Source organism: Hirundo rustica, chromosome 3, assembly GCF_015227805.2.
Source record: "Hirundo rustica isolate bHirRus1 chromosome 3, bHirRus1.pri.v3, whole genome shotgun sequence".
NCBI classification, from domain to species: domain Eukaryota; kingdom Metazoa; phylum Chordata; class Aves; order Passeriformes; family Hirundinidae; genus Hirundo; species Hirundo rustica.
This window is the reverse complement of record NC_053452.1, coordinates 1530241-1556217: the sequence shown is the minus strand read 5'-3', so window position 1 is coordinate 1556217 and position 25977 is coordinate 1530241. Positions and strand designations below refer to the sequence as shown.

The following is a 25977-nucleotide window of genomic DNA, read 5'->3' as shown; positions in this document are numbered from 1 at the left end:
AGCAGAGTTGTTGGGTGTTTTTTTTCCCTTAAAAAAAACCCACCGAAACCACAAACCCCTATTTTTGCTTCGGAGCCACCCGTGTGTGACACGCCAGAGTGTCCAGCACTTACAGCAAAATAATTCAGGCTTCCCAACTCCAAAAAGATGATCCTGTGCTCCAGGCACTGCCCTAAGGCTCTGTTAAATAGAAGTGGGCTTATTGCCAGCATGAGGCACGTCCCTTCTCTCCCTAATTGTGCCGTTCATTTTTGGGGGCCGTTATCCATGGGTTGAGCATCCCAACACACTCCCACCCCCCAGATGCAAACCTGGAGCATTTCATAGCAGCAGGATTTACCAAGTGGTGTCCCACAGGTACTGCTGGATGTGCTGCTCAGTGGTTACAGCTGAGCTAAAAGCAGCTTTAAAAAAGCCATTTTTCAGCCACACGTACAAACGTTAATGATTAAATGCGCTTTTGCACCAAGTGGGAAAGGGGAACGGATGCAGCAAAAAGAAAGCAGTAGTAGGGAGAAGGTTGGTTGGGGAAAAATATGGTGTAGAAGTTGAAGAATGGAGGAATGGTCCATCCCTGGAGTTACCAAGGGTAGCAGCTCACAGTAAATGAAGGAGACACAGTTCCATTTTGGGGAGAACTTGCCATCAGTACAAATGCTTTCACAGGTGACACAACAGGCCAGCACTCTTTAAAGCGAATACAGAAATGTTTCTTGCTGAGGGAGAAGAAACCCCTTCAAAACCTTTACAACAGACATCATCACCCAACCAACACACCCCAAAGAGTTCTGGCTGAAGAAATCAAAATCAGCACGTATTCTCTTCCCTTTCCTTTCAGCAAACAATCCGCTATGCCAAGGCACATAACTGAGCACTCTGAGATTTACTTCCTGTGAAGGACAACACAACTTAGGACTGGAAAGTAAAATCTGAAGCAGCCTTTAAACAAAATCTGTCTCAGAAATACCCTTCAATACCTCAGCACGATTTTGAAGGTTTGCCAGTGGAAAAAGCCAGAAACACAACCAGAGCTTTCAGGAGTTTGGCTCCCCATGGTAAAACGCCGTGCCTGGCTGGGGAGCAGAGGGCTCCTTCTCTCCTGGGAAAGGGCCACCAGAAAGCTGCCACCTCTGACTGCATAAGGAGAGCTGTGGCAACGAATCCCTCTGCTTCTTGGAAGTTTCCTCTCCCTCGAGCCAACAAGTTGTTTAAATGACCCTGTCACGTGCCTGAAGCGCTTAGGAAAAGCACAGTCAGGAAGGCTGAACCCCACTCATATGAGGAGAACAGTAAGGCAATCATGTATTTTAAATATCTGATCAAGGACTGGGTTTAACACCAGAATTTTATGCTCTGCAGTGTCTGTAAGCAAACATCCCCAGTTCAATAATGTGAATCCCCTTGCAGCAAGGAAGTTCTTGCAAAGCTTTTCCTTTTAATGCCTGAGCCGGGCTGGTTATTTGAAAGAGATGCCAGTTCACAGGGCAAGAGACCACGCTGAGAGCTTCAAAACCTGAAACTCAGTAATCCATCAGTGGTCATTAGTCTCCCATTTAGTCTCTAATGCCCTTAGTTCTGTTCATGGATTTAAAAATTGCAGAGATGACATAAGACTCCTGTTACACAAAGCTGTATCGCATCCAGCACGGGAACAGTTTGTGTAAGGCTGCAAACCTGTTGCATAAGCTTTACAGGGAACCAGGTTGTATGTGGATTTTTAGCTTGCTCAATGTGTCTAGTCTATAATCTAGTTTCCAAAAATATCATTATAGTTCCTTCTTCAAAGAAAAAAAGGCCCTGAAAAGGTTTGAGATGAGATGATGCTGCCTATGAATGTTTATATTGATGGTGCTTTAATGTCTGCATAAATGCTCATGTGACACTTGCTTTTTATCCTTCAAAGTGAGCTTTGCATGAATTCTATATGTATTTACCTTCCATTAATGACAGCACCCATAAATCCAGACTGTTCTCCTTTCAAATAAAAAAGGGATTTTAAAGAAGCAGGGAGAAACTCCACAAATCAATTGCCTCCCACACAAATCAATTGCCTCAGTCAAATGACAACAACTGAACTTGTTTTTAAGTAAATGGACTTGTTTTTAAGTCATTGCTGAAAAAGAGATCAATACAAGCAGGCAGCTCACAGCCAAACTCAAACTTGGATGAATTTTCAGAGCTGCAAGAAAGGCTTTGCATCCTAAAATTCAGAGGAAGGCGAGGGGATGTGAAAGACCCAAGATTATGGCCAAGGAATCTTTAAGATCCTCAAAATTCACAGAAAAAAATTCCTGCACTGGACACTTGCCACCTCAGAAACTGAAGTCTTGGCAGTAAGCAGTCCTACCAACCCTCCTCCCATCCAAAATAAGGAAAAAGCCAGTGTCTTTTGAAGACCTTTTTGAAGCTCCTTATGCCAGGAGAGATGATCATTAATGACCAGAAGAAACACCAGGCAGAACTGAAAACAACGGGACTGTCTCCTGTCTGCAACTCCAGACATTATTCCAGGAGCCTGAAGGAATTTCTCATCTGTATTTCAATGTTTTGTTTTTTTAAAGGGATGCCATCCAGGCATCCATCAAGAACAGAGGAAAGCCTCCTGACAAAGGCTTTTCTCCTGCTTTTCACTTTTCTGCTTTTGAAATGAGAGTTCCTTCCACGTCCATTAAAGGGCAGAATACAATCCAGACCTGAGACTGCAAACTTCTGCCGTTACATCCAGCAACCTTGACTAATTCAAGGCCTGAATATTCTCAGCAGAGCAAGGGGGAGTGTAATGCCCTGTGCTGATGTTCAAGTGCCTCGCTCAGCTGAACGTCACTCCCATTTGAAGCTTTCATTAGCAATAATGACTTGTTTTTCTTAAGCCTTTACTTGCACGCCTTGGAAAATCAAAGGGGTTAAAGGTGGGCAGAGCAAAACACTCCAAAACAGCACTCAGGGGTGCTAACCTTCAAAGGGCTGGTAGCAAATTTATCCACAAAGTATCATCTGGGAATCTCAGTGCATGGGTCAAAAAGTGCAGGGGAGAGGAGAGGGAGAGGGAGAGGGAGAGGGAGAGGGAGAGGGAGAGGGAGAGGGAGAGGGAGAGGAGAGGGAGAGGGAGAGGGAGAGGGAGAGTGAGAGTGAGAGGGAGAGGGAGAGGGAGAGGGAGAGGGAGAGGGAGAGGGAGAGGGAGTGAGAGAGGGGGCGGGAGAGGAGAGGAGAGGAGAGGAGAGGAGAGGAGAGGAGAGGAGAGAGAGAGAGAGAGAAGAGAAGAGAGAAGAGAAGAGAAGAGAAGAGAAGAGAAGAGAAGAGAAGAGAAGAGAAGAGAAGAGAAGAGAAGAGAAGAGAAGAGAAGAGAAGAGAAGAGAAGAGAAGAGAAGAGAAATCTCCTGCTTTCATCTGAGGAGAGCACTTGGGCTGCAGCCCACTGGCCCCTCCTGGTCCCAGCCAAGGACTTCATCCCTCTGCATATAAGAAATCAGCTTAGGACCACCAGAAAACTTCAGCATTTGCCTCTCATGACTTAGCTTATTGATACCTCCTAAGAAGTTTGTCCCCAAAAATGTAGGAAATGGAGGTCTATGGAATCTGCTAATGAAAGGTTTAATTGAGGCTGATGCTGCATCTGGGTTGGGTTTATTCGTTTATGCTGTTGAACACTGAGCTCATCAGCCAGTTATGTAAAACAATCCACACTCTGTAACATAAAAAGCAAAGTTATTTTTGGCTAGCCACGTGAAAAAAAGCAAAATGCATCTCCAAAGCCCTTTCAATCTTGCTCCCTGGGTGCATTTGTTTCAGCGGCCTCGCTCGCTATCTATGTCCTGAATCTTCTCCCAACGGTGATCCACAAAAAAAACCGGGGACAAAGTAACTAAACACTGACTGCAACTTACAAAACAAAGTTGTTCATGTTTTCTGGTAAAACAATCCCTATTCCTGTTGGACTGAACTTCAAAACACCGCAGCTAACTCACACCACAGATAAAGCTCTAAAAATAGCTTGCTGCCCTTAACACCAAAACAAATGGTCCAGTTTGAAAGGCATCGTTCCCTCCTTATCCTCCGAACCTTTTGCATGCCAAAGGAATTAGAAAGAAAATCAGTGGGTTTATCCTCTGTTTTCCTCAGAACTACCAAACCTACAGGCTCCTGAGGGAGCTCCAGCACAGAGGTGCGCAGCAGCCTCAGGAAAGAAAGTCAGAAAACGACTTTCACAGGAAAGAAATGACAATCTCGGGAAAGAAAGTCAGAAAATGGTTACTGAGCTCTTCAGGTATGTGAAAGTGCAGGATGTGTTACAGCCAGCAACTCCCCAGGTTCTGCCTGAACTCCTGGTCCTGGATTATCAGCTGTTGACACTCTCCCCAGGGCACAGGATTACAAATATTCCCTCTGAAGCTTGTCACCAGGCATTCCAAATGAACTCCAGAACAACCCCCAACCTGAAGGTATTTTAAGTAACACATGACCGTGAAAAACACAAAGCGAACGTAGGAAAAGACCATGACCTTCCACGAGGCTTTTCCTTAAACCATCCTTTCTTGAACAATCTGGTTTTCTCCCAAGCGTTTCTAAAAGCTGAATAAAAAAGTTAGCAGAACCTGAAGGTTTATTCATGCCAAACACGTCGCAAAAACTTTTGCTATAGGTGGTTTTGCTAAGAGAAATTACGGGGGAAGCCGAGATGGCTTTAATTAAAACAATGTAAAATGGACTGTAAGTGCTTATTTACATATGGTTTAAGTACTTATGGGAGGAGTAGGAAGACAGCTGGACAAATATTGAACACTAACAGTTTCTCCCTCCTTTAGGACAAAGGGTACCCACTCTTAGCTAATTCTAAGAACAAATATTATTTGAAGAATTACCAGTTATTTCTGAAGCAAAGCTTAGTCATCGACTAAGAACAAAATACCAGAGTATTTTTCTATATATGCCATGAATTCCAGATTGCCTGAACAACAGTGATAATTAAATATTTTTGTATTTTATGAGGTTTGGCACAATAATAACAATCAGTATTCTTAGAAATAGGCACTTTCATTTAGAATAAAACACAAAATCATTAAAACCCCTCTTATAAAATGAAGCTTAGCAGCTCAGGGAGGGGTGATGGACATGAGGAGACAGCAGTACATGTCTGCCCAATAAACCGGTCTCTTAAATCAAAGGACTCAGTGCATAAGTAACTTTATGGGCAAAAAGCAAACATATAATTGCCAATAAAAGCCTCCCCACACAATTGATGCGTATTGTCCAAAAAACAAAGTCCAAAGGCAACTATGTTTATTTGAACAGCAGCTGATGCAAACCTTCCACCCTGTGCGGCGAACCTGACGGGGTGAGGGGCTGGCTTCATGCTCTGAGCTCGGCTTCAGGTCACAGAGCGTCCCAAAAGGTGTTTGGGGAGGCACCGGGCATTCTGACACAGGGATGCGTTCATCACCTTGAGGCACCGACCTCAGCAGCTGCCAGAGCTCTGGTGCAACAGGATGGCAGGCAAGGCCTTGGGAAAACAAGTCCTGCTCCTGGGAGAACATCCCCTGCCCCAAAAGCTCTCTCAAGCACCCATTTGTCAACAGTCAGGCAGCAGCGGCTCGGCGGTTAAAGCCCTCCATCAGGGCCCAGCCCAGCAGCGGAGCTGCGAGCATCCAAGCGCTGCCCAGCTGGGACTTGGCCACCGGCACTCCAGAGGACAAAAACGCCTTTCTCGGGAGATGTGACTTTACAATCCTGCAACAAGGAGCGCGATTCAGCGCCCAGAGAGCAACAGGAGACTCGATCCTTCCCACACCGACGCGCCAAACAGCGGTCTGAGGAAATCGAGCCTAAGGCAAGCTAAGCTTTAGCCATGTTTTTCATGGAGAAAAGCCTGAAGGTGCTAAACTCAAGCACTGATAATAAAGGAGACTCTGTGTCGCTTCCTCCTTGTGAGGTGTCTCCCCCACCGCTCGTTCCACGGAGCAAGCCAACGTGAAAGAAGCTGAGTTTTGTAGGGAAACGTCTTCCCTGCCGGAATGAGGAGAACTCGCAGCTGCCACAACACGAGGCTAAAGGGCTTCTCCTCCCCGCACCCTCTGCAGAGGCAATTCAGAAACGGTTTCAGCCTGGCGTGGAGCTCACGTGGTGCAATGATAAATTATGGGGTGTGCACAGGGAAGGCAGCAGATCATGACAGAAATAGCCCCGTCTCCATCACTGTTTACTGGTTTTCTTTCGTTTTCATTTCAAATACACTTCAGAGATAAGCATAAAAGACTTTTTTTTTTTTTTTTTTCCCCAGGTCAGATACCATGAACTTGTCCTGAAAGAATTTAACCTTGTTCTCCAGAAACGCTACAAAAACAAAGTTTTCCGCACGCTGAGGAGAACAGAAACAAAACCATAACTTTAAAATCCGGCTGCTGTGGGCTGAGCTCTCCTTTTCCAAAGCCAAACCCTTTGCTCATCCTCACCAGGAGCACCCAACACCATCTTCAACAACTTTTTTTTCCTTTGTCCATGTCAACACACGCAACATTATGGTAACACAGACAGCTGAGAGCACCAAAATGTGAGGATTTGGGAAGTCTTTTTAAGTTGGTATCAGGCACACTGCGGTATTTGGCCAGACAGCTCCTTCCACAGAGAGCCACTCAACGAAATACTGAGCTTTTCCCTTAGCCATGAACTATCTGAGACGTAATTTCAAAGAGAAACATTTACAAATTCCCTAAGAAGCAAAGGAACACAAAAATTCTTTTGCATATATTCCTGTAAAGGAATATGAGAAATATTACCAATAAAACCTTGACTAAAATTCCCTTCTTTTTGACCCATGCATTTCCTGGTACCTTTTTTTTTCAGGCAGCTTCTGAATTTATCAGCAGGGCTGTTCCCTGGCACGGAGCTTCCTCACCCAAGGAGTGCACAGGATATCCAGGGAAAGCAGGCTAAGTCAAGTCAGAAGTTCAAGACACAGAGGTCAGCAGAAATTGCTGTGGATTCACCCCTGGTGAAAAAACTCCACGGATAGTGCTGGCTGCTTCCTGCTCAAACAGAAAGGAATTCATGTTCCCATCGCATGTGATGCTTCAACCTTGAATAAATGGTTGGTTTTTAGAACGCACTGCCACCTTCTAATGAAAAGATAAAACAACCTGGATTTAATTCTGTCTGCCTTCACAGCCACGCTGTCAAATCCAAACACCACACAGTCAGCAACGGTTTCCTACAGTTTTGTAAGATAGAATGTCTGAGGAATTTTATTAACCTTATGATAAATCTTTCATGCTGTGACGGGTATTCACTGCAAAAATATCGATATGATATTAAATTTAAGTTATTCTGTGTTTTTAAGATATAAAGATACACTTGTTAAAGATTAATAAAGGCAAAACAGTCTCAGGCAAAAGAAAGAAAGAGAAAGGAAAGCAGAATGAAAGAGGTTTAATTGTTTTTGCAGGAGTGCTCGCATCTTTGGTTGCAAGCCTAGAAAACCACTCAGAAATATTTCAGATGATCAGTTGGTGGATGAAGACTTTGTTTCATTCAGAGCCTCAAAGAGGAACAAATTCCTTCTTCTTTAATCGATATAAAAGTATTTTTCCATTATTTGTAGGACAGCTTCTATAAACGCGCAACCCTCACCAAAAACTGCGCTCACCTTGAATTTCCTTCTTGTTTTAAAAACCGAGAAGTCAAAGCGTAAAAGACACAGGAGGGAACAGGACACCACCCCAGCTCTGGAGGGGAGCAATCAGCAAACTCTCAGCTTTTACTTAAGGATAATGTTACAGGCACGGCTACTACAATGTCACCCAGTGAACAGGAGACAAACACCTCACCAAAAATCCCTTCCACAGCAAACCCTGTCTCTTCACCCCTTCCACAAAAAAAAAAAAAAAAAGATTAAACGGTGTGACCTCCCAAAAGAGGGAGGAGAATGCTGCCACTCAAAGCATCGGTGTGTGTGGTTTTGGAGGGATCGAGGGGCAGGACAGGAAAGGATGATGAACAGCGCATGGACAATGGGTACTGTGAAAAATGAGGTTTATTTTCTCGGTAAAATGTAAAAAGTCTAATAAAAAGACAGTAGGAGATAAAGACAAAGCAAAGGGTTAAATGGCTGGGTGTTTGGCATTTAGTTAAGAGCACATGTATTGTTTTTTGGAGGTATTTTTTAAAATACTTTTTCTATTATATTAGCTTGTTGTGTATTTATAGACTACTATGAATATTTATTTTTTTATAAACTAGTTTATGTATTTGAGGAATTATTTTGTATGGCTCTTCTTTGGGTTTGTCTTTTCAGAGTATGTGTGTTTCTTGGCTGTGGTTTTGGTCTTTCTTTATTATAACTTTTAGTTCGGGCTTTGGTCTCTATTTTCTACAGACAGCAGGTGCTGATAGTTAACAAGTCAGTAGTACAGCCCTTATTATATGTTCACTGGATGTTATTTTAACTAAGCAGACAGTTTAATTATAAGTATAATTATATATTAACTATCCTATTACTATTTTTGAGTTCTGTTAATAGCAGAAATAAAATCTACATTCTTACAGTACAGTTATTCTACCATTATACACATAATATTTATCTTAATATTTGCAAAAAGCCAACGTTTACAAGAGGTGCCACAACCCTCTGCTGGCTGCAGCAGCTGAACTGGGAAGGTGGCTTTTCGAGGTGCTGGCTGAACAACCGAGAGGCTTTCACAAATATTTGTGCAGTAAATCACACCGAGGAGTTTTCACCCCGAGCCCTTAAGGCAGTGTTTGTCAGGCTGAACCTGCCCTGAATCCACCCCTGGCGCTCTCTGGAGGAGCCTCTCCCTCCACTGACCGCAGAAGGAACCGACAGAGACAAGACTCAACGCACAGCATTCAGAAGCAGCTCTGACTGCCAAATATTAGGTGGGGAATAAAATCTCCCCAGGTCTATTGCGCTTCTCGGAGGCAGCAGTTTGAACTTTGCCTTCTGTTGTTGCTTTCTTCGCTGTTTCTATTCTGACATTAATCCCCCCATGGGAAAAGATCTCTTCCAAGGACGCCTTGGATACAGGCTCCAGGAAACTGTTCCCGCTATCAACAAACTGGCGGAAATGTCCCAAGGTGCGTATCAGGATGGCACAGAGGGGAAACAACACCCTGCTCACAGACCGAGGCTCTGTGCGTCCAGCCAAGCTGAAAGGGAAGCGCTGCCGCGTCCCAGGAGAACAGCACCTGTCAGAAACGTCGCTGATGCTCTGGCACTGAACTTGGCAAACAAATCCTCTCCTTCGGCGCCTGGCAGGAGGGGGAGCAAACGAAACCCTGAGTTAACTCCACTCCTTTCGCCGTAATTCACATTTTCTGACATCATCCCAAGCCCCAGTGCGGCAGCAAAACAGGCAGCCCAGTGGACAGAGGCTACGCTGGGGAGGATGAGCATCACATAAAAAAGCTGGAATTCAAGTCCTCCTGCAAGTAAACAAACTCCTGCAATACTTCCAGAATTCCTGCTGTAACAACGCCTCTCTGAGGCAGCGACACCGCCCCGCTTCAGCTACATCCTCAGTGAAACACAAGCCATTAGTACAACAGTAATTCATCACCTCCAGCCTTATCTTGCTCTCTGGACTCTTTCTCACAAAACAAGGCCAGCCTTGGAGACAGAGCTTCAGCTGAATGAACACAAAACCCCAGGGATTTGCCCAGGAAGCCTGACCTCAGGCAGGTGTTGCAGGGATCAGCCCCAGGAAGAGCCTGTGGCCTTCTTTTTGAATTGTTTTTGAAACAATTTTGAATCTCAGATCCTGAGATTAATAACAAATAACCCTCTCAAAAAGCAGCAGAAGTCCCCTTTTACTTTAGATGCTGAAAATTAGCCTTTGTCAAGCCAACACAAGTTATTTAGATATAACAGAACCAGATTTTCTGTGTTTCAATGTTTATATTTGTAAAAGTTCTCCCAGAAGAAAGCTCTCCCACTCAGAGATTTATTTCCAGCCCCTGCCCCAGTTTCCCAGTAAGGAATTTTCTGGTGCTTCTGGTCACTTGATCCTTATGTGAGCCATGAATTAGGAGGAAAAAAAGGAACAACTATGGTATGCTTATAGCTTAAATTGTCATTACCCTGTCTGTTGGCTTTCTCAAACTTCACAGCCCCTCAAAAGAAAGCTTTTTTCAATGCTCCAGGTTAGGAAGAACGAGGAATTCCAACCTCTCTGGGTTAGAGACAGCACAAACCCTTGCCAGCACCATCCCTAACAGGATACCATCAGCTGGATCACTCTCATAGCTCCAGGGAGGAGGATACTGCTGTACCTCGGACTCCAGCATGGTTCTGGAATCACAGGGAAGGGGAATTGCACAGCCCTGGTGCCACAAGGGATGCCAAAACACAATTCTGAGCTGGTTCTGCTCTTCCACCTGGCCTTGAGGCCTGTGTGCAATGCGTTTTCCACGTCTTAGAAAGCCCACTTCAAGCTCAGAACAAGATGTTAAGGATTGCTTCCTGAACAAGTTAGGGAAGTTAGGAGAATATTGTTTTGTATCTCTGCTTTCAGAGAGCTCCTTACCAGCGTTCATTGGGAAGCAGAGCTCCATCTGTATTTCAGTGATCGGCACTTTTACTCAGGCACATCCCCATGGCAGAAGCTGTTCTCGTGCACCCACAGCTGTACAAAGCAGTAAGGCGCTGATAAGCACCAAGTAAATCATTAAAAATTCGTTTCTCCTCAGGTAAATAGCATTGAAGTTGTAGTGGGGGTTGGATGTGCCTCCTGTTTCAGCATCTCGGAATCAAAGCAATTAAAGAAACCCTACAAAAGTGATTTGACAAGTACATGCAGGCAGTGTGACAGTGTTTAAGATCACCATGGTACCTGACTGCAATGCTGTTCAATGATGACAGCGGCAGCAAGCCAGAAATCTGCAGGTTTTTCAGACAAGACAAGCTCCAAGGCTCCCTTTTAGACTCTGATTTCCTTGGGTGGAAGAAGAAAGGGGAGGCAAGTGCACAAAAAAAGATGTGGTGATGATGATGATGATGATGATGATGATGACTGCGTTGAGTCCCTGGGGGATGAAACAACTCCAGGCTGATGCAACTTCCACTAAAAAGCAATTCAGAGTTTTACATGCAGCATGTACTGCCTCCCTTCCCCTTAAAACATTTGCTTAATATGGGAATTATTAGAAATTAAATGCTGGAGGAGAAGCAAAATCTTTGAAGATACACAAATACAGTAGAAAAAAGCATCTTTGCCTGGTTAGGATTGGGCCCATCCTCCAGAAGCGTAACAAATGGGATTAACCCACAGAATCACAGGATGGATTAGTTGGGAAAGACCCCTGGGATCATCGAGTCCACACACCATGGTGTCGGTCAGACCACGGCACTGAGTGCCACCCCCTGAAACACCTCCAGGGATGGTGACAGCACCACCTCCCTGGGCAGCTCATTCCAATGCTCAGTCACCTTTCCAGGGAAGAAATCCCTCCTTAAAAATTCCAGAAAACGTCTCGGAAAGAAGCCAACAGCTCCTCCCAATTTAGTTACATCAACAAACTTCCCCAGTATCCTTCAAGACCTGTGTTTATGGAGATGCTGAAGAGCACTGGGCCTAAGTGAAACCCCACTGGTGACAGTGCCAGCCTGATGTCACCCCATGCTCTGCAAGCCATTGAAATAACCAGATTCCTGTCCTTGCAGGAACCTCACAAGAAACACTCTCTGGGTACCTCCAGGGCCTCCTCCACCCTTGGAGATTTCTCTCCTCAGTAATTGAAAATTTGCTCCTGGCACACCCACACACAGCAAAGTTGGCAGGGGTGCAGCCTTGTGAGTTTGAACACAAGTTTAAATTAAAAAAAAACAAAAAAACAATTTCCATGGGCATGGATGTTTGTGAGGGGGCGAGCTACACGAGTACCTAACACATTGCAGTGACTCAAACAGGGAAACATTCAGAGATAAGAAGTGAAGAGCAGAAAAAGCCAGAATAGCTTATTTTAGCCAGCTGCTTGTGCAAGTGGAAGGCTGCACGTGAAACCAAATACACCGAGAATTTATCAGGGGCACGAAGATGTGCCAGCTTACAGTGCCACAATGGCAACTTCTTTAGCGGTGTAACGTGCCCATGGTTGTAAAAAACTTTCTTTGTTCTGTTTAGGTTCTTATGCTATTACTTTAATACTTAAAAATGCCCTGGCAGGACATGAAAATCTCCTGCTTGACCAGAAATATGGACATGCAAAGCAGTTGGCTTCAACAGAAAAAAGCCCACATCTTTTCCTCGACGTGACTCATTGTTTTTCACCTGATCTGTCTCTAATTAGTACCAGCCAAGTCTAAAGACTAAAGACAAGCCTGAGAGATAAAGCTTTGCTTGTACAGAGGAGCGTGACACCACGGACAAAACACATCTTCATAATTTCAAGTGTAAGAGATCTCCATGTTCTCGTTTTCAGCACGAAAAGTCAAGTTCCATCCACTTTGGTGACCCAACCCTCGCCTCCATCAAAAATACCACTGAGCATCAAAAGGATGCTGGCATTTGCATTAACAATGCTCACACTGTGAAGCAAGTTTACCACTGAGGAGAGGCAAAGAAAAAACCACTTATTTCCACGTGCTACGGACCCCTTTGCTCGTACTCGGCTCTCAAAAATCTGCTTCCAAGTAAGGCCAACTCACAATAACGGCCTAAAGAGGGAGATCAGTGCAGGCCACAAGCAGATGACAGATGAGGCAAGGAGGGGAGAGCGGAAAGGATAATGACCCTTTGGTTTGCTGACGTTCAATGAGGCATCTGAAGACTTCACCCAGCGCGTGCACAATCGATTCCCTCTGGAAATCCATTCAAGCCCTTGACAGCATCCTGTTTGAAGCTGGGATTGCCACACCATTCGCTGCTCCAGAGGGGAAAAGCCATGGGAAAGAAGGAGCGGGGTCCTCACACGTCCTGCCAGCGGCCTGAGGTGCCACTGCTGCACACCGAGGGACAGTTCTGCCAGCGCATGTCCTCATCGCAGCTACAGCTGCCTTGAAATGCAAACAGGCTGCTGCCTCTCAAGCTGCCCTCTGCCCAATTCTAATCAAGTCTCCAGGGTAAAAAGCTTTGTTTGCCTTCAGGTGCGCCTCAGCTGGCAAAGCTGGTTCTCAGCATAATCATCACTGTGAACAAAATTTCCAGCTTACCCGCACAAATGTACCGCTTAAAGCTCACGACTTCAAATATATTAGAACGTGCAGGTGCCAAGTAATTCTTCTGTCTCCCGCCTTTGTTTTCAAAGCTCTGTTCACTAAATCCACAGAATTTTAGACCAGGAGTTTCACACCAAATTTCAAAATTTCACTGCTTTAAAAAAGCCCAAACCCAACAGCCTCTGTACCTTCACATGCTCATGGGCAGCTTTAAAACCTGGGACACTTTGTGGTCCTTTGCTGTTCTGCACAACTCCAATAAAAGAAAAAAAACCCACAAGCTGTGTTGATGCAAAACGAGGAGCCAAGCTCGGGAGTGAGGAGGAAGCCCAGGTAACAAAAAGGTGGAGGAAAGAGGGAGAAGAACAGCCTGAGGGGCAGAAGGGAAAAGAGGAGAGGCAGAAGAAATGAAAGCAGAACTAGTAGGGAAGGGTAAGATAGAAAAGAGGCAGAAGAAATGAAAGCAGAACCAGCAGAGAAAGACATGAGGGAAAAGAGGAGAGGCAGAAGAAATGAAAGCAGAACCAGCAGAGAAAGACATGAGGGAAAAGAGGAGAGGCAGAAGAAATGAAAGCAGAACCAGCAGAGAAAGACAAGAGGGAAAAGAGGAGAGGCAGAAGAAGTGAAAGCAGAACCATCAGAGAAAGACATGAGGGAAAAGAGGAGGCAGAAGAAGTGAAAGCAGAACCAGCAGAGAAAGACAAGAGGGAAAAGAGGAGGCAGAAGAAGTGAAAGCAGAACCAGCAGAGAAAGACAAGAGGGAAAAGAGGAGAGGCAGAAGAAATGAAAGCAGAACTAGTAGGGAAGGGTAAGATAGAAAAGAGGCAGAAGAAATGAAAGTAGAACTAGCAGGGAAAAAAATCCCACTAGTATTTTCTCCCATGGCTTACAGACGTCATGAGTGCTCTGCCATTATAATGCACACAGCCATTAAATAAACTTCTCTGCCCCCAGGTAAATGCTCTTGTGTGCATACAGGAGGCCCAAGCCAACCTCTGTCCAGGGGATAACTCGCTGTGTGTTCCATGTTTTTCCCTCTCAGTCAGAGGCACCTGGAGACTGGTTTGCAGGACTGACGTCCATCAATGCTTGCACTGTCAGAGATGTTCCTGGCAATACCACAAAGGCTCTGCACTCTGGGAACTTGGGCTGAGGGTTTTTCACACCGGCCACCAGAATTAATGGAGATCCTCGTGTTTATGTTCTCTGCCTTCAGACTGTATCCTTGAAATGGGAAATTAAAATACCATCATAACTGATTGTAAGTATTCATTTATGAGATTTTTATGGCAGCAAGAGAGGTTGTGTAGGAGCCTCCACAATAATAAATACTATTGAAATAAACTACGACGAAATTAATAATTTTGTATTCAAAGCACAGCGAAAGCAAACGTTAAACAAAGAGAGAATGAATGAAGAAGACAAATTACTTAGCAGCGCCCTTTCAACAAACCTCTTATTATTCTGGGCAGTGAATGAAACAGTCAGTGTGGGAGAGAAAACAAACACACAAGCAGAGGCGAGCAGAGGGCACAGAAGGAAGGAGGGCGTGGAGGAGCAGGGAGAGCTGCCAAATGGGGAAGGGGGTGAGGCAACAAAGGGACAGGCCTGGTGACAGCTCCCTGTCTCAGGAAAAAGCCCTGCCCTCAGACAGGACACGGGGCTGTTGTGATGCCTTCAGTTTTATCTTCCATGTATTCCATGTTCTGTGCTGACCAGGTGCAGCTCTGAGCTCACACTTGGTGTCACTCAGCTCTCTGCACACAGCAGCGACACAAAACAAATCCTTTTCCTGCTGCACACCCAGGACAACTTTCAGCCCCAAAAGCACAAACAAGGGCGGCTGGAGGGAGGAACAAGAAGGATGGGACCTCACAACTGGGAGCTGGAATTGGACAATTAAACCCCAATATGCAAAAACACCAAAACTTATAAAAATGTGAGACCTTATGACTGCTCTGCCATTTTCTGACCATTTTGGATCCACCTTGGGTGTAGCCCTGGTCAGGCACTGTCCTGCCCAAGGTGGATCCTGGAGGCTATTCAATGAATCCCTACTTTATTCTCCAGCTCTGTGCAGTCTCTGTTCCAGCTCAGCCTGCCCAAGGTATCACTTGGACACTGCTGTCACTTCCTAGGATGGGACGTGATGAGCCAGGCTGACCCGGAGCACAGCAAATAATTTGAAGTTGTATAAATTCCTGGCTGGCAGCAAACCTCATGCACATAAAAGCACTGGCCATCATGAGCCCTCTGGCCAGGAGCTCTGTGTGCTGCCCCGAGGGAAAGGCAGGAGCTGAAATCTCTCCTGGGAGCCAGCAGAGTTTGTGGAGAGCTCCACACGGTGTCATGCAAACGCACCAAAAGGGGCAGAAGGAAGGACCAGGCTTGGAGCACAGCATCCCACCTCTCACAGCCCCTTCCAAACAGCAATGCTGGAGAACAACATCATCTAATGCCCTTTGAAAGATGCTCAGAGCAGAAGTCAATGGTTTAGGACAAAACACAAAGATTTGCTGAACACAGTTTTTTTACCAGGTAGCCAACACCTCTCAGACAACCCAAAGGCCACTGGGGCATCCCTCAAACTAAGCTCTCCTCCAGCAGCTCTGGAGAACAGTCCCCTGCAGAGGTAAGAGAGTCTTTTTGGTCTCCAAGCTCTGTGGCTGGAACAACAAGCCTCTTGTTTTCTTCCCTGCCTCCTTCCCCAGAGAGCAGCTTCAAGCCCTTGAAACCGATCCGTTTGTCCATCATCTTTCAAACCCTCGCTCTCAGCTGCAGGCATTGTCTTTCTCCTCCCTTAGCATCCTCCCAGCTTGACTTGCAGAGGAAAGTGTTGGGGAACAAAGTGGCTCAGCCCCACCTCATACCCAGACCATGACATATCTCAGTGCTCTTGGGTCACAGCTGATCCTTGCTGTTAATTGGCATGCAAAACATTTGGTGTGCTTAAATTTCCCAGTTCTTCTCCTCAGCAAACTCGGTGCTCGTTCAATACGACTTTAAAGAAGCAGCTCACGTTTAAAGAGGTTTTCTTTACAATTTCACTTATAACTTGCATTAATTTTTAGGCCAAGAGTTTTGATTTAAGGCAAATAGAGGTCTCTCACCCAGCAGCCTGCACTTCTTTGGCTGACAGTTTAATGATATTCACTCAACTACACTTCCCACAGAGTAATGGGAGGTGCTGCACTTCTTTTCTGCTTTTGCTTCCTAAAAAACAGTTTGCCTCCACTGCCCTGAGCTGAAAAAAGTGATGAGGTTTTACCCACACCACTCATTTGAGAGGAGTTGTCAGGCTACATTAATCACTGGGCAGTTCAGACAGAGGGTGGAATCTATCTCACCCAACCTGAGGCTCCTAGAGTTGAGCTAGTAATGCTTGCTTTCATTTGGAGTCCATACTCTTTGAGGAAATAGTCCAAGGCAGACAGATTTATCATTCCCTCAAGCAGCCTGGCTTTCTCCATCTCGTCTCTGGTGAGCTTTGGGTGACCCAGCAGGATGCAGACGCGGCTCATTGTTCAGCTCAGCTTTCAGTGAGAAGGAGCACGTGAATCAACACCTCTTTTTCACGTTCTCACAGCAGCAGCTATCACAAAAGCCAATTCTGTCAAGTGGCGTGTTTGTTCTCTTCGTATAATCAAGATATTTGTAGGCAGGACCGGGTTCCAGTCTAATTAAATTTGCTCAGACTTGAGCTTTCTCCCAGACAGTTGCACTCCATAGCTGTCTCGGAGCATCACGGTGGTATTTACTGGGAAACACGAGAGCTCCATTTCTGTAAAAGCAGGCGGTTCACAATTAGCTGCAGATAACTCAAAACGACTGCTTAGAGCAGAAATGTAATTTTCTTAAAGGAGTTATTGGTTCCTGACCGTGATGCACTGCACTCATGATCTGTCACACCTCATTACTTCACCCCAAGGAAGTCAGGCCAGTGTAACTGGCTCTAACTGGATATGTTAGAGACTCTCCTCAATGCTGAGCCCTTTTAAGATGCTGCCTTCCAGGCTGAAGTCTTCAAAAAAAAAAAAAAAGCAATTATCAAACTCATTTTCTCAAGTCCTGTGGTGTATTTACAGGTTAAATGGAATGAAATTTTTTAATAGTCCTTAAAGCACAGCTTCACTTTTGAGGGCGATTCAACAGAAATGGAATCAATTGACTGAAAAGTTTATTGCCTGTAAGCATTCAAATACCACTTCAGGGGTTTTAAAAAAAAATAAATTATATTATAGCAGCTTTGCATGTTCAACCAAGATTCAGAAGCTGTCTAATTCTAATTCCAGTAGTAATTTGTATCTCATTTAGTTAGGCCACTGCAAATTAAATACAGGGCAGGCACATCCCTGATTTGCATTGGTGGAGCATGGCCATCTTTGAGCACGGGGAAACTCTGCTCTTTTCATCTTCTATCTGCCCATCTAACTCCACCTCACGCAGTCTGGGGACTCAAATTACAATACCACGATCCTCTCCAGGTCTCCAGTGACGCAATTTATTACCATTCAATCGTTGGGGATGTGACAATGTGTACAAGGAAGCGCTGATTCCCAGCACAGAGATCCTTTGGTTGTGTACGGTCAAGGTAAAAAGCGCCACAAAGTTATTTCTGTACATAAAAGAAGAGGTTTAATACTCTCCTTGTGATTTAAAAGGGGGGGAAAAAAAAAAAAACAAAAAAAACCCTGAAAAATTGGTATCAAGTATGGCTACTTCTAAAATTGGGACTGGATTTGAAGCATTTTTTAACCAAATTAAGCATATGCAATTTAAATTATGCTTTCCTCGTCATATTAACATATTAATGAATATACATCAGTGAGCTGAACTAAAAATATATTGACGATTTGCATGTCTGATTATCTCTGCGGAGTTTTGCAACTGATAATTTGAAAGGAGGACAGAAAAAAACCCCCCTTGTGTCAAGGTCTATGCAAAATCACAGCTGCAAGAGGTTTCTTAATCAAAGGATTGTCTCGTCTCTTTTGTAAGTCAGGATCTCTTTCTAAATGAAGAGGATTTGCTCCAGGAATTATGTTCAAAGTAGTCATTTCCTCAAGTAGTATATAGGACAATGATGTCTTAACCAAGAGCACTTGCCAGTGATCCCCCAACCACCTCCTTTCAGAGAAAAGCAGGGAAACTCATGCCTCACCCCACTGCCTCGGTAAGTGTTTTCAAAACAAGCAAAAAGAAAAATAAATTGGACCAGATGCACGCAAGGAAACAGAGAAAGTTATTTTGAGGCCGAAATTGTCAACACCAACCAACTTCTTGTAACCACTGAACGAATAAAAAACCAGTGAACAATAAGTGAGTTTGTTTGTTAAAGCTGTAAGTCAGGACTCTGCTGCTGTTCCCAGACTTACAGGATCACTTCAGGCAACTCAGCCAAGCTGTGGCTCAGCTCATCGCATTTCCCACTAAAACTAGACCAAATAGCCAGGCAAGCAACAGGACCAGTATTTCAATGGTGTTTCTCAAATGTCACAAATCCGGGTAGCTGAGAAACTTTCTAGAAATGAAGAATGTCAACGCTGTTAAAGTACCAAGATTCCCCTGCTCCTGCAATCAGTGCAGATTCCCACCTCCAGATAGCCCTTTAGACCATCTCCATATCACATACCTTTTCCATCCTTCTCCAGATGAACTCCAGAGTACAAAACTCATCCAACAGCCGTGCCTCTCATTTTCTATTCCCCCTCCATTCTTGGAAAGGAAAAACTGGCACTTCAGAGAAGTTATGCTCAGCATTCAAGGAGAGCTGCTTCATTTCTGTTCGAGAATTTAAAATGGTGGCTCTTTCAACATGCATGCTCAAATTAGCATTTTTTCCAAGGCAAGGCAGCGCTCTCGATTTCTTTTGCTCAATTTTGCCCTCGACCTATCCCTCCAACAAATGAATACACACTAAAAAAAATGTGGGTGGAAAAAAAAAAAAAAAAAAAAAAAAAAAAAAAAAAAAAAAAGAGTGGGGAGGGAACAAAAAAATTTGATTTGGACTCACTCAGCCACTTTCAGCTCCATGAACACATCACTGCTGGGGCAGCACAAGGCTCAGGACAAGCAGCAGAGGTCAGGAACTTTTCAAGTTCACCTTGCAGCAAGGAAAAGACCTGACACCAAAACCTGTGGAATTGCTCTGCCAAAGGTTTCGTAAACAGTGATAGGAGGAAAAAAAAAAAAAAAAAAAATATATATATATATATATATTCATTTTTAACTAGAAGGGTGAAAAGCTCTGGTTTGCAGAAACTGGAAAGGAAACATCTGCTCAATGAAAAGATTACACTGAGAACTAGCCATGAACTGAGGGGATTTTGCTTTGACTGTGCTGCTTCTTGTGTTGCATCCATTTTTACACAGCAAAAACTGGGGTCCATCTTTTATGAAAGGTATATAAATACATACACATGCACACATATATAGAATAAAGAGAATCCAAAGGATTAAGCAGCAAAAAGAGTGTAATGCTCTACAAGTGTTTCTCCTCAGTTATGCGCCAGCTTTCTCCTTTTCTAACACCCTCTCCTGCAACAGCTCTTTCTAATTAAAATAAATTAAGATCCTGTTCTTGCTTACACCCCGAATGCCAATGCCCAGAGATCTCAAAAGAGATCACGACAAAAGGATCCCGAAAGCACTTCTCAGCAGCAACGTGGCGTGGTGTCAAGAGGGGCAAGGCTGGCCAACTGGCAAAACAACAATTTTAAATGCATTTGGCCAGGCCAGGCCCGTAAAAACAAGATGCTTTGTCAGCCAATGCAGCGGGCACTCATGTTCATAACAACTCCTTTTTCTTCCCTGGAAAAAAGTAAGAACAAATTACTTAATTACGTTGCTATCCAAGCCCTCTGAAGAACTGGTGGACACTGCCACCAGAGCTAAGATGAAAGAGGCTTCGATTTGCTGTATACGGGCTCTCCAGCAAAGAAATCTGCCCTTTTTAAAATGGTTTTTGAGAATCATGCAAAGCTTTTGACTTCTGCTAAAAGGATGCAAGTGGAGATTACGAGTGTTGGTCCTTCAGCTGCATTTTGCCTCAATTACAGACCGGCCCTGCTGCGAGGTCATGCAGCCAAATGGTGCCAGAGTGCGTGAGGCATTCTGTGCAAATGCAGTGCTTGGATGTTTGCAGACGCTCTCCACACAGCCCATGGTGGTGGGGAATTGCACAGACAGTGGGACTGCCTGCGATTATTTGCAACAGCGGTGCAAGTGTCACACAGAAACTGCTCTGCCAACCCTGCCTCGGACAGAACGATTCCTTTGGATGCACAGTTTGGGGTCTCTGACCCTGTAGAGACAACTCCAAGAAAAGGTATGTGGTGAAACACTTCTCCTGGGACAATTTTCAACAGCCAGGTCTGCTCACCCCAGCTGCCCCCGTCCCAGCCTCGTTGCCATCTGTTTCTCAAGGCTGCAAGAGATGCTCTGGAGGACATTTCCTCAAAGCTATCCCACATTTTACTGCTGTGTGTGAATGCCAGATGGATGTCAGATTGCAAAATATTTGTTGATATCATTGCTATCATACATAACAGGTTGCAAGTCCTCTGTCATAATGTGCAAGACCTGAGAAGGTAAAGATTTCAAGGGTCCAGGACTGAATGTGAATTCAGGCAGATGAAAAGCAGTAAATAGGCATCGCTACTGATGATACAGCTCACCTTCAATTAATGCAGAATTTCCCCTGTAATACCCTGAGCTCAGCTACAATCAAAAATACTTACAGCTCAGTTAACTTATTCTATTGAATTACTTCAGCAAATCCAGTTCCAGAGTAAAGACTGGGAACACATGAGTATGTGTGCACTTGCACATCTGCATACACAGGGTACAAAGAAACCAGCGTGGAAACTGTCAGCACTACTGGTCGTAGAATATCCTTGCTTTGTATAGGATGTATACATGAGGTAAAAAACACTGGCAAATGTACCCGGTGGAAAAGTGACAGCTTGAGTCAGACAGTTATTTAATACCTCCATTAATGCTCTTATCCCCTTAACATACTTATTTCCCTGCCACATCCCAAGAACCACAAATAACAAAACTCTCTCCTTGTTCCCCGAGTTTCTCTCCGCTCCAAGAAGGTGACAAAAGTTGTTGAAGTAAAGGACTACAGAGAGTACCATGCAGAGGATTAAGTAAATAACTGAGCTGAGTCAGTCATCTGTGTTCCTTTCCTCTGTGCTGAGCAACCTGCTGCCCTCTCCATTTTTTATTTGCTTTTGCACTGTACTGCCCTTATGTAACTGTTCCCTCCAGCTCATAAATTTCCAAGGTGAACGAAAAAGCTCAAATGATTACACTCGGCCACAAAGGTGATTTTTCTCTATCTGACTCGCACTTACCACATTCTATCATTTTAATCACATAAAAATACTAAGCCCATTGGGGTTGATTAATTTGGCTTCTAAATGCCCGTGCCTTCCCGTTTTCGACTAGAACATCGTTCCTGATGATGGTAATAGCTAAAGATTAAGATGGATTATGACTGGAAAGGAGAAATGGTTTGGTGGATGCTTTTCCTTCCTCTTTGCAGGCCGGGCTGGCGTTATTTTGGTTTGGGTACACGGAGCTGCTTTTCATCTCCCCATGCATCTCTTTGCCCACACCGACGTCCTACAAAAAGCAATCTGCCTTTTCAAACAGATCCTCACACAAAAAAAGACTGGAGGTCCATTATCTGGGGCTATTTTCAGCCATACCTCTGAAGCAGCCTGACCTGGAGCCACGCAGAGGCAAAAGCAGGCGCAGCCATAATCCTTCCTCCCTACAGCAGGAGTTTACTCCTGATGTTCTCTTGGGCTGACCTCTCTGCAGCAGCAACAGCTGTGGCTGGGAAGAACTGTAGCTGACAAAAGCCAGGAGAAAACTGGCTTAGAAAAATGCACAAAGCAACAAGGGAATGAGTTTTAGAGAAGGTAAATTCTAAGATTTTTTCATTACAACGTGAAAGCACGGTTATGTGCGACCGCTAAAAATAAATGTAATTTGTTTGAAGGCGATAGAAATTTCAGCCTAAATTTGTGTAGATATAATTAACAAGTCAGGAAAAAAAAAATCTCCCATAAGTTTACTTTGAGACCTACTTCACTCCTTCCTAAGGCATTAATTAAATCTCCATAGTCATTGCAACTAAAACTCGATGAAATGTCAAGCTCCAGACCTTCAAAACACTGGTAGCATTTTATCTCCTCCATACAGCACATGACAATTGCCTACACTCCTCATGAACTCTTTCCATACGTGAACTAAGAGAATTATTAGCTGAATTATTAGTACTGGTATTATTTTCTCTGAATTACTAGGGTCTGGCAGACAGCAGGGAAACTGCCAGCTGACAGTTCTTACTTTTTCAGTATCAGCTATGCTGAGGCACTGGCAAAGGTGCACCTCACCTTCCATCAGAAAGTATTTTAGCTTACTGGGGAGAGTGTCAAGTGACAATCAAAATACAGCCATAAGTATTGAATATTAGACTTTCCCTCCAAAGCCTGTTCCTAATGCTTGCCTGTTCTTTAACGAAAAACACCTCTTTTTTTTTGTGAAGATACATAACCCTGGTGATTTCAGACCAGAGGAAGTACATGAAATGACAGGCTGCTGTTTGCCTTGTATGTGGCTTCTGGTATTTGCCACATTGTGGTATTTACTTACTGTATATCATTAACTGTTATGACCCCTCTGTCAGGTAGATGCTTTTAGAAAAGGAAAGAGAAGAGAGATACAATATTTGGGGAAAAAAAACCCTTTAATCCATAATCCTGATGCGATTATCTGAGGTCTTTCCAGGAAGAATCCTGCAGGGGAATCCCAGCTTCATGTTAAACCAGGGCAGAAAATACTCTTTGATCATAAAACATGCTTTAAGATCCAACAAAGCTCCAGCAGAAGGGATATTACATGGATTACTGGTACCTTAAACACTGAAAAGAAATCTATGTGGAAATACCCATCCTGTAAATAAGTTAAAGCAAAAAAGCCCAGAACAAATTCTCAGCTAATCTAAGCTAAGAGAAAGCCAGCAAGGTAGATTAAAAAACCCCAAGAGGATAAAAAAACACTTGTGCCAAAGAAAAGATGGGCTGTTCAAATGGGAAAAAATGAACCAGCAGTGATGAGCACTAAACATCACAAGATGAAGGCAAATGCAGGCTAAAGTGCAACTGCTTTACAGTTCTATTTTTAGCCACATTGTTAAAGAAAATGAGCTTTCAAAGCTGATGGCTAGCATGTTCATCTGCCTTTAATCTTCTATAGATCTGCCAGGATCTATAAAGACTACAACACCAGCATAAGGGAAACGTTTAATGTTGCTGTAAAATCTTTACTGAAGAAGAGTTCAAACTCCAGTTTACAGATCCTGAATCAAATTTTCCAAAGTTCAGAGCATGCTATTTTCAAATGTTCCTCATTAGAAGTGTTTTTAAGAGCACTTGGGGAAGAGTTCATTTTTTTTCTCTTATCAGTAATGGCAAAGCCAGCAAGAATTAATGCATGCAAGTTGTGATGGACTCCAAACCCAGAAACAGCTCTCTCCAGTCAGAGAACGTTTACAAAATTTGACAAAATTCACATAAACTCGGGGTGGTGGCATTTATGAAGCGGTCACTTTCAATTCCCCATTCCCAACCACACCGGGTCTCACACACAGAATCTTCCCCTCATGAGAGAGCTGACTGACTAAAATTCAGAGAAGCCAAGCAGGAAGCAAAGTTATTTATTGAAGCAGAAGCAGCAGATGCTCCACCAAGCAGCCTGGCCTTCTGCTGGGCAGAGATCTAAATCCAACCCAGAAACACCGAAAAGAATCACAGAGTGACTTCTGGAAAGGAACATTTTCTACAGAGCATTTCTCTGCTCCTGTCAACCCATGAAATATTCATGCCAATTCATTACGTATCAATGCATTTGTATATTCCCCTGTTATCATGTGTCCAAATGAAAACAGTCTGTTGTGAATAATTTACTCCTGAATCATCAGCCAGCTTTCTTCTTCAAAGCCACATCTTCATTATTTATCAAATCCCATCTGTGACTGACAACTTCTTAGAAAACACATTCTCTGCTAAACTTAATAAAGGCACCAATATATGCGTATTTGATGTGCTACAAAACTTGATATTTAGAAGAGGTGTGCTAACAATCAAGTAAAAATACTTACAAAGACTAGAAAACATGACAGTTCCAAGTTAGTGGGCTGGATGCAGCGTGCAACAACTCGCTCAGCCTGCAGTAAGAGTCTCTGTGACCAATCTTTCCAGGACATCCCCAAACCCCTGTGGTTTCCCAAAACTCATCCCATCACAGGAGCATTCAGCTTGATGCAGAGTGCCTCCACCCAAAGATTTACAGCAGAGAACTTACTGAATCCACAGCTAAAGGCTGTGTGAAACCAGAGCCCCTCAGAATAAACGCACATTGACTCAAGTGGTGACAATGCTAATTACTCCATGCTTGTTTTGATAAGTACCAGTTTAACTCACACCAAGTGTCAGGCTTGCCACAGCTCACTGGTTATCTTTAGGGAAGGAGGCAAAATCGTGTTTGATGGCAGTCCCAAAAATGCATTTCCACGGCCATTTCCCTTTGCAGCATGAAGGGGCATTGCTAAGATAATTCATTCTGATTTTGTTGTGGGGCTCTTCGGTAAGAGACATTAGACAGTCTCAGAAATGTGTATTCTTCCTCCTGACTCTCTCTGCAGAGGGTGAAAGAAATATAATGTCCCTGCTGCTTGATGTTACTGCAAAAATCCATTACTGGGAGAAAAATCGCTTCCAAAACAGGAGTCACTAACTACATAATCCCCTTATGAAACACAACAGCGATTCTGAGTTAAGGATGCATTTTTTTAATGGATGTAGGTATTTCTCCCATTTGCTCACTAATGTACTCCGTGTACTCATTATAATGTGCTCCCTGCAACCTTTTTATACAAAGCAACTTTTCCCCGTTCGCCGCTTCTAGAACGCAGTCATTTCCAATCTCAAGGCCCTGAGCAGAAAACTCCACTTCTCTGAGGTCAGGAAAAAAAAACCCTGAAGCCTCACACCATTATTGTGTTGGTCCCTGCAGAGATCCACCAGTGGAAGGCTCAGGGTGGATCAGCTCCCAGTGAGTGCAAAGAAAACTGAACTAACAGAGTGACTCCAGCAATACCTTCTGTCTCTGCAGGATCCCAGCTCACATCCCTGTTCATCCTGGTCTTCAGCTGGAATTTGATCATTCTTGTGCACACCTGTATTCCAGCTGTGTGTATGGATTGAGGCATTCCTAATTCAGGTACTCTTGCCATTAAAATACTAGGGAAATACAAGGAGCCGTGCTAAACGTTAACTCTTAACATCAAAATGCCCAAATCACCTCGTGGCATGATTTGCAGCAGCTACCGCTAAGAAATGAGGTTTTAAAATTTACCCAAACGTTACAGAGAGGAAAGACAGCAAATTGAAACACATTTCCTGTTAGAAAACAACAGTAAATGTGAAGATGGGAAGCTGTGTCTTTAGCTGTACATTCCTGTGGACTATAAAGATACAAAAAAGGAAGGCAGTGTTCAGCACTGATAGAGCTATATATATATAAAATTTATAGATATCTTTCAGGCAGATAAGGCCAGGTTGCATAATGTGACAGGTAATAAGGATGTGCTCCTAACATAAGAATGAGTGTTACATAAAATAAAAAGGATTCTTCCCCCTCATTTGTTCTCAAATGCAATTTGTGAACACTTTACTCTTTTCCAGCTCCTACTTTGAATATTTTAACTAATTTTAGTGTTGAATTAAAAGCAAAGAAAA

At 43.9% G+C, this 25977-nt stretch overlaps 1 protein-coding gene across 1 annotated transcript in view; it reads right to left on the bottom strand.

Annotated features, from left to right (window-relative positions):
• COMMD1 (copper metabolism domain containing 1) overlaps nt 1-25977 on the bottom strand; it is a 56975-nt gene that overhangs the window by 13409 nt on the left and 17589 nt on the right. The window lies entirely within an intron of this gene.